Here is a 10618-nt window from a genome sequence, read left to right as displayed (position 1 = left end):
GTGAGACACAAGTACAAGATGAATAAAAAACACTCACCGTGCACTCACACACGTAGCGTGCATGTGAAACACCACGCTGCAGACAGATGAACGTGAACACCCAGATGAGAGCGCGCAATTGCAAACATGCACAGACCTCACCTGCCTGCATCAAGCAGGGACGCGCACGTTCCAAGCGCGTTTACATATTGCGCTCATAAAGAGACACACACAATGACAGAAACAGGACAAGACAGAGCTAGTGTCCGGACTCTGCCAGCAAAACAAGAATTTACAAGACCAGAGTGGCAGAACCCTGACAGGTTTAGCCACTGAGCTAAGGGAGCTTATAGAAGGCACAACTAATTCTAAAAGAAGACACTGAAAAATATTTGAATGGATACAGAAGAAAAGGTTTCTAAGAAGATAGATGAGATGTCAAAAATGCAAACACAAGATGAAATAAAGGAATCAGTTTGTGTGGACAACTAGGCATTATAAGTTTATTCTAATTGCATGAAATGACAACATACATGGGTATTTTGGTCCAGAATTCTAGTAAAAATTAAATTTAATTTAACTATTTTTAATTGTGAGCTGATAGGAGTGCCCAATATATCTTAATTCATGTTAACATTAATTTCTAGAAATACACTACTATACACTAATACTAATGTACAAAATCACACGTCAAAACGTTGTGCGCTTATAGATTGGCTGTTTCTAGAACAAAATTCAACACTTTAGAAACATAGCACACATTTTATGGGGGTTCCTGGCACAAAATATTGTCAGATTCTAAATACACATTAATTTGGGAGTCCTTGACATGAAAATGTTTGCTAATTACTGTTCTGGCCACTACCTTGGCCTGTGTCATTCTTATCTTTATTTGTGTAGATCTTCAGGGTTTGCAAAAGCCATAACCACAGAAGGAGGAAACTGAAGAGGTCAATTAGACACAAATCTATATTCAGCATGTCAAAGGTCTCCCACTTCAACTGGATGTGCTTTGTGTACAGGTATGCTATGGCACAGTTATATGATTTTAGTCTGTCTGTCTATGATAAAAAAAAGTTTAGTTCAATAGAAATACTATAAAACTATGCTGTCATAAACAAAAACTGGAGACTATGTACTAAAGCTTGTGATTATTATGTTATGTATCATCTCTAGGCTCATGATGATAACAGGTGCTTGGAGTTATCTAACTTTTGTGATTTATTGTGCTATAAGGTGTAATTTAAAGCTTGAATTCTTAACAGTTAAATGGAAAAATTCTTATGTTAGGAAACATAGGAAATATGTGTAGCATGGACAGTTTAGAATTCACAAACCCACGACCACTTCAGAGATGAAACTTGTTTATTCTGAAAAGAATAAATAAACAGCAGTGGAGCAACTGGACATCAACTAGACTCTCTCTCTCTGTCTCCAACACACACACATGTATATAGATGAGAGACGGAGAGCCATGCGCTCGTCAGCAGTGCAAAACGTCGGACTCACGATTTCAGCACAAAATACAATATTAAATTAAATGTATATAAAAGGGCAAAGAGGAAAATAAATATACAAAATATATATATAAAACATCTGGTTAAACAAAATATGTTCATTTACATATAACTGTAAACCTTTCCCTTTTTCTTTATAAGCAAAATTAATTAACATACCTGAAAAGAATAAATAAACAGCAGTGGAGCAACTGGACATCAACTGGACTCTCTCTCTCTGTCTCCAACACACACACTAGCAAAACCGAGCACAATGCTAAACAGTTAGCAGCATAAACCTCATGAATAAATCAAGCTTAAACTCAACACATCAAACTTCATTTACAACAATCCATCGTTAGATACACTTATACACACTTATATAATTGTTGTCAAGCAGGATATACTCATATTTATCAATATTGTGCTCATACCATGTATATAGATGAGAGACGGAGAGCCATGCGCTCGTCAGCAGTGCAAAACGTCGGACTGACGATTTCAGCACATGCGCACTCTCTAGAAAGCCAGAAGTGTCCCGCTAAAGTTGCTCCCCCCTCAAACATCACCCCAAAAATTGTTCCGCTATCCAAACACCACTGATTAACTATAAACAATAGGAACAAAATTGCGAAGTTCATAACCCATAAATATAACATTATAACATAACATATGAGACTTCAGTTTGACAAAAAGATTACTAGTAATGGTAAACAGTTAAAGGACACCAAAGGAAAATAATACAAATTGCTTTCAGTTTCTATTTCCATGAATTAAATAAAAATAAATAAACAAATAAAACGTCAAAATGAAAGTATTTTTCACACTGTTACATTCTTCCCCCTGAACTTCTCAAATTTGGACTATTATATCGATATTACACTCTTCAGTATATAACCCACTTTACCCAGAACATAGTACAACAAAATGTTTCCCCACGTAGAAGGGAAGATGACGACAGCAGGTTGATCAGGCCCGCTGCAGTCACCTGCAAAAACGGTGCCTTATACACCATTCATAACTTGAATCTGGGACAACCGATATTCAGAGATGCATCAACTCGAATGTTCTGACTCTCAAGTAAATAATGTAATTCAATGTACTTTCACTTCAACAAAGACTTTACAACCCCACCAACTGTGTTAAGTGTTTTTAAGGACTGAGTCATGTTCTCTATTAATCTGTTCACAGGTTTCACCACTCTACCTACTCTCGTTCTAACTCCAATTGTCACCTGATCCGAAGGTGGTACAACTCCAGCAGATGGAGTACAATCATCGCGTAGCACAATTTCAGAACACCGACTGCAAGAACCACGACTCAAGTTGTCACTACTTGCACCACAAATCTCTTCGATGTAGTCAGCCTCTGATGGAGTCTGCGCTTGCTCCAGCATCTCGGAAAGTCTTGTTAAGACAGCATCACCAGATCCACTTAAAAACTCTTGTGGAGAACCCTCAGAAACAGCAGTCTTTTCCACCCAACTCGCAACCCGTTCAGACACAGAGCACAACTCCAGTTCAAGACCAGCAACATCATCCACAGACACGCTTCTGCTTCCTAAGACAGACCCATCACTACCCCCGGATAATGCGGAATCTTCCAATTCCAGTGGAAGAAAGTTTGCCTGTAACAGTAAGTTTCGGTGAACAGTTTTCTCTAAGCCCTTTCTGGTATTGCGTATATGGTAGATGTGACACTGGGGGTTTAGAGCAACTACCCTGTAAGGCGTAGACTCCCATCTATCGGCTAATTTTCTCTTCCCCCGTTCACCCTTGTTGGCAAGTAAAACTTGATCACCCAACTCAATGACACAGCCCTTCATCCTCTGGTTGTACAAGTCTGACGTTGCTGACTGACATCCACATTCTTCTGAGCAGCAGTTATAGCTAACTTCAAGTCATCCTTCAATCTTTTCACGTACTTGTCAATATCGACAACCTCACAATCTCTCTCAACGTTGCTGAACATGACGTCCACGGCCAGTTTTGGGATCCTACCAAACATTAGGTAGAACGGGGCATACCCGGTGGATTCATGCGCAGTACAGTTATACGCAAAAGTCAATGTCGGGATTAACTGTGACCACCTTTCTTTAGACCTAGCCGGAAGGGCACGGATCATGTTTCCCAAGGTTCTATTGAACCGTTCAACACTGCTGTTTCCCATGGGATGGTAAGCGGTAGTTCGAGATTTTTTTACCCCAGCAACTAGCAACAGCTCTCGGATCAGGTTACTTTCAAAATTAGCTCCCTGATCAGAATGGATCCGATCAGGGAAACCATACACACAAAAATATCGATCCCACAACTGCTTTGCTACCTGCTTCGCCGATTGATCGCGACATAGAAAGGCATGCGACATACGGGAAAAATTATCCGTTACCACCAACACGTCCAGACTTTGACCTCTGGAGCCTTCTGCACACCAAAAATCAATGCAGACCAACTCCATAGGACTTGATGTCTTTACACTTTCGAGTGGGGCTTGGCCATCTGGATCTAATGTCTTACTGACAACACAGCGCTTGCAACACTTAACGTATTTGCGAACGTCGTGTTCCATCCCAACCCAAAAGAATCTCTGCCTAGCCAAGTGCATCGTCCTAATCTGGCCCTGGTGTCCTGCCTCATCGTGTACACCCTCCATTACTTGTGCGATCAGTGATGACGGAACAACATACTGTAACTGCTTCTTTCCTGTAAGATTGTTCTTGCTCACGCGATACAAAACATCATCAAGCATCCTCAGTCTGTCCCATTGTTTTAAGACCCGCAGCACTTTACGCGTCTCACCTGAACGCTCACGTCGTGTGACTCTCCTACCCCTATTAACATAAAACAAAACCCTGGACAAACAAGGATCACTCTGTTGCCTATCTCGCAGTTCGTCTAGCGAAAGAACCGGTATTGGACATTGCCCAGGAGGCAGCAACTGATGTGCCCCATGGGCAATCCAAGAGATTGGTCTCGCCTGTACACCCACTTCCCAGTCAGTGTGACCATCTAACACTGCAGACACTTCAGCACTAGACAGTGAACAAGCGTTTAGCATCAGGGAACCTTCAGTGCCCTGAGTATCCACACCAAATCTGAATACATCCTGCACTGTCCCCTCTTTGAGCTGTTCCGCTTCTTCAAGCAACACATTATAAGGCTCATTCAACAGTCTCTGGCTAACTCTGTGTTGAACAAAGGGTTGACGACTTAAGGCATCGGCCACTACATTCTTACTGCCCGGTATGTACTTGATACTGAACTGATAGGGAGCCAATTTTGAAACCCACCTCTGCTCACACGCATCGAGTCTAGGCTTGGTAAGAATGTAAGTTAATGGATTGTTGTCCGTCCATACAACAAACTCTTGGCCCTTCAGCCAGTGGCTGAATTTATCGCAAATGGACCATTTTAAAGCCAAGAACTCTAAGCGGTGAGCAGGGTATTTCGCTTGAGCACGCGTAAGAGACTTACTTGCAAAAGCAATTGGTCGGGCCTTAGTCTCACCCTCTGCAACTTGTGATAAAACAGCACCCAAGCCGTCAGTGGACGCATCTGTAGACAGAATAAATGGGCGGCTGAAATCAGGATGTGTTAATATCACAGAGCTTATCAGAGCAGCCTTCAACTGTTGAAAGGCCCTACTGTGCTCCTCTTTCCAATCATCAGGACTCAGCTTTTTAAAGGCAGCAACACCCTTCCCTGGAGATTTTTTACCCCTCGGAGCGGCCGTCAAAGCAAAAAGTGGTTTCGCTATGGCAGAACAGTCCTGGATAAATCTCTGATAGTATAACACCATCCCAAGGAACGATTTAATCTTCCTTTGGGACGGAGTTACCCCATCCTCCATCATTAAGTCGGACTCCATGACTGCCCCGATAGCACTCACTTTGTCTGGATCTGTAGCTACCCCAGAGCTGTCGATGACGTGCCCCAAGAACCGCACACTCCTTCGGAGAAAATGACACTTTTTCGGCGCTAATTTCAACCCATGTCCCCTGAGTCTACCGAACACCATCTCAAGTCTCTTAATAGCCTCTCCCTCGTCTGGGGCGTACACCAGTAAATCGTCTAGATAACAGAGCAAAGACAAAAAGTTTTGGTCACCGAAGATATTCATCATCAGACGCATGAAACTGGCGGGACTATTGCACAACCCTTGTGGTAACCGGTTGAACTCATACAGACCCATAGGTGTTGTGAAGGCCGTAAACTTTTTGTCTTCCTCTGCCATCGCAATATTATAAAAGCCGGAGGTAAGATCCATCGCACTAAACACTGCATTCCCACCCAAGGCTGCCAGGCAATCCGCCTGATGAGGTAAAGGGTGAGCGTCCTTGACCGTTCTGGCATTCAACCAGCGATAATCCACGCAGACGCGAAGATCACCACTCTTTTTCCATACCAGAAACAACGGGGACGCCCACTCACTACAGGACTTACGAATAATTTCTTGCTCCTCCATTTCAGAAAGCACCATTCTCAATTTCTGATACTGGGCTGGAGGAACACGACGATACGGAAGTCTAAAAGGGCGAGCATCAGACAGATGGATCTTATGGACGAACTCTTTGGCGTTGCCGCAGTCTAGTTTATGTTTAGAAAACACATCTTGGTATCTCCCAACTAACTGCAGAAGTTGTTCTTTCCAGTGCGGACTTACTTCACAGGACTCTATGTCAAGATCGCTCAAACCGAGTTCCTGCAACTCATTACGGATACCTTGGAGGGAACTACCCCCAACTACTGTGCTAGAGATGAGAGACTGGCTCTGAGCACTTACAGTTTTCGCATGATCTTGCCCGTCTTGGAAATCTAAGTCCTCAACTGCTAAAATAGGAAATACATCTGCTATTTTAGCATTCCGCCTCAGTGTGACCAGTTTATCGGACGTATTGATTACCTTAACCGGTAACCACCTATCGCCCGGTAAAGTGGCTAAGGATCGTCCAATCAGAACAGCTTTACTACGAGTTTGCGTGCTAGATGGTTCGATCAGAACAGTACTCCCCACGGAAATGGTGGAACTGGTCGGCAGTTTACCCCAGACTAGGTGCTCCTGTTGAGGTAAGAGAGTGACAGCACGAGTGAGCTTAACGGTGCCAACAACACTTGGAATGCTACCCCCCTCCCACCTATCATGACCAGACAACATACTCAAAAATCGATGGATCTCTGGTTCTCCGGATGAATCTGACTGACTCATCACACGCCAATAACTCTGGGATTTCTTTATTTCACTGAGGACATACTTGTTGACATTTGTACCAACAATCAACTGATCCTTCTGTCCTGGCACAACCAAGGTAGGCACACTCACTGAATGTCCGTATACAACCATCTTCAACTGGTAGATGCATTTGGGCCTCACCTGAACACCACCGCAACCGACAAGTAAAATATTGGTATGCTGGTCATTAGGCTCGAGGATCCCACAAACATCCAGCAGCCTGCATTCGGTCTCTTCATTAATTGTGCATGCCATCGAACCACTGTCTAAAAGGCCTCGGCAGGTGACTGCATCATTTATCAAAACATCAGTATAGAACAAACTGTCAGCTTTTTCCACTTTTGCTATGTTCTGAAACAAAATGATACGGCCACCCGACTCAACCTGACAGTGATTACTATAGATGAACATTGGGTCATCTTCACAGGTGAGGGGCTGACTAGCCTCACTCACATCGTCCCCTCCTCGATGCGAGTGGGCTAGTTTCCCTGATTATTTACATCAGGGGCCCGGGGTGCAGTTTGACCTGCAACCTTGTGACATGCTTTCCGTTGATGCCCAATTTCAAGACAAGCGAGGCATCTTCTCTCTTTCATACAATGAGAGCGAGTCGAATGCGAACGATCGCCACAGACTTCACATGGGGAAGCGCGATACCACTGCGACACACGAGGATTCGGTTCTGAAACAGGTAAGGCTGTACGCTCTAGTACCCTCTCCAACATTTTCAGCACCCGCTCCAGTGTACCTGTATCATTGACTTCGTTAGCTTTAGCATGGGTGTTTGCGATGCACAATGCTGAAGAAACGCCCACACTTTCACTTCCTACTGCTGCCTCGGTTCCCACTGTTTTCTCGGCAAATACAGCTTGATTTACAACAACTTTAGGTACAGGCAGGGCTGGCTTCCAAGACTTACAATCTCTCTCATACTCATCAATGGCCTCTTGGACCTCCTCAGCTGACCATTTGCTTATGGGCTTGCATCTAAAGACGCTGGAAAGATCAGGACTAGGGCAGTTTCTAATAAACATCATCGCCACCTCCGAACTCATGTTTTCCATTTTGCTACCACGTCTTTTCAAATGTGAATCAGCTTGCTCAGCTGCCTCATTCAGTCTAACCCAATAGTCCACGGGGTGCTCGCTTTTCTTGGGTTGCGTTGCATAGAAATCGGCGAGCGGCTGGCACGAGCCAGGGCTTTCACTAAAATAACGCTGTAGCACCTCATAGACAACATCAGGACTGAATGCTGCAGCCGGGCTGCTTTTCAACTTTACCTTAACGATGCTTTTTGCGCGGCCGGAAAGATGATTTAAAATCTCCTCTACGCGATCAGTTTTGTCATAGTCTTTTTTGCTTAAATACACTTTCATTTGCTCAATCCACTCCATGATAGTGCATTTGTCGCTACCATCCCCTCTAAAAACTGGTGGTTCTTTAACATCAGTCTTTACTATGAGATTAACTTTGGATAAGTCAAGACTCATGGGCGAAGGCATCTGTTGAGAATTTTGTTTCTCGAACGACACATCAGAACGAGGTAATGCAGGGCTTTGATCAGTTAACCGAGCAACAATCGAATCGCCTATCTGGTTTCCGAGCTCTCCAATAAGATCGCGCAGTTGCTGCGTGACATTCTCAGCACTAGCATTTTCAGGGGTGGAGGAAGTTGGTTTACTAACCTCATCTACACTGGACCTGACTGGAATGGTCTCAGAGTCATAAACCAACACACGTGGTCTGCCAACAGCAGGTTCACCTACCCCCATCAGACCCCGACCTCTGCCGATGTGTGGTGTTATCAGATCCCCACTCCATCCTCTACCAGCCATGTTGTGAAAAATTAATAAAGCAGTTTATATACAATGAATTAAATTCACAGTAGCTTCACACTTTGCAAAAAAATAACAACAGTAAAACACATAAAAATAAAATTAAGCAAAGTAAAGTCCTGTGTATGTGTAATGCGTGATGTGAAACTGTTAATAGTGTCCAAACTGCTACCAGAATGTCACAGAAAGTTCTTCAGACTCCAATATCGAGCGTTGTGTATTCACATTGCGAATCCCAGCGATCAGCTCCAGCAGATCAGATGACATCCGGGTCACGGCACCAAATTTATGTAGCATGGACAGTTTAGAATTCACAAACCCACGACCACTTCAGAGATGAAACTTGTTTATTCTGAAAAGAATAAATAAACAGCAGTGGAGCAACTGGACATCAACTGGACTCTCTCTCTCTGTCTCCAACACACACACATGTATATAGATGAGAGACGGAGAGTCATGCGCTCGTCAGCAGTGCAAAACGTCGGACTCACGATTTCAGCACAAAATACAATATTAAATTAAATGTATATAAAAGGGCAAAGAGGAAAATAAATATACAAAATATATATATAAAACATCTGGTTAAACAAAATATGTTCATTTACATATAACTGTAAACCTTTCCCTTTTTCTTTATAAGCAAAATTAATTAACATACCTGAAAAGAATAAATAAACAGCAGTGGAGCAACTGGACATCAACTGGACTTTCTCTCTCTGTCTCCAACACACACACTAGCAAAACCGAGCACAATGCTAAACAGTTAGCAGCATAAACCTCATGAATAAATCAAGCTTAAACTCAACACATCAAACTTCATTTACAACAATCCATCGTTAGATACACTTATACACACTTATATAATTGTTGTCAAGCAGGATATACTCATATTTATCAATATTGTGCTCATACCATGTATATAGATGAGAGACGGAGAGCCATGCGCTCGTCAGCAGTGCAAAACGTCGGACTGACGATTTCAGCACATGCGCACTCTCTAGAAAGCCAGAAGTGTCCCGCTAAAGTTGCTCCCCCCTCAAACATCACCCCAAAAATTGTTCCGCTATCCAAACACCACTGATTAACTATAAACAATAGGAACAAAATTGCGAAGTTCATAACCCATAAATATAACATCATAACATAACATATGAAACTTCAGTTTGACAAAAAGATTACTAGTAATGGTAAACAGTTAAAGGACAGCAAAGGAAAATAATACAAATTGCTTTCAGTTTCTATTTCCATGAATTAAATAAAAATAAATAAACAAATAAAACGTCAAAATGAAAGTATTTTTCACACTGTTACATATGCATATTAATTGCTGTTATTTTTAGGATGCTGTGTTGGTCAGCATTAGGCCTGGTGGAGCAACATGAGTGTCTGACCCTGCCTTTTGAAGCTCAATGGCAATTAGCACTCTCAATCTATACGCTCTGACAATTAATATTAATATTAGAAAGATTTTACAAATATCGTACACTAGTCCTAAATGTATTGACAGAGCTCTGTATACAATATCACACGAATATTTTCCATCATTAATGCTGTTTTTGTTTAGCAGTGGACAATTTTCAAATCAGGTGCAGTTGATGCAAACTTTGTGTTTCAAACCAAAAAGTTCAAAAGAACTGTGGTATAATAATTAGTTTGATGGTTCTATCAGATTTGCACAAGGCCTGCATTTACATCAAGAGGACATGATCAATGATGACATTTCGGAAGCTCAGCAACCCTGGAATCTTACAGAGGAGTTACTAGTAGACCATCTCAGAGTTATTGAATGGCATGAGTGGCTTGCCTGTAAACATCGCAAAGGGCCGTTACGAAGGATAATTCATGACATTACTGTGATGCGATTGGTGGTTTTCCCAATGTAATCAGAGCGATCGACTGCACACACATTGCTATAAAGGCGCCATCTGAAGACAAATATGCATATGTGAATTAGAAACATTTTCATTTATAAATGTGCAAATAATGATAAAAAAATAAAAAATAATGTGATGCTCAAATGCGCTTAACATAATTCACAAACTTATTAATGATGCCTACTTGTCTTTCTTATGATATAGCGTT

This window comes from Danio rerio, chromosome 13 (assembly GCF_049306965.1).
Source record: "Danio rerio strain Tuebingen ecotype United States chromosome 13, GRCz12tu, whole genome shotgun sequence".
In the NCBI taxonomy this organism is placed as follows: domain Eukaryota; kingdom Metazoa; phylum Chordata; class Actinopteri; order Cypriniformes; family Danionidae; genus Danio; species Danio rerio.
This window is presented reverse-complemented; position numbering follows the sequence as displayed.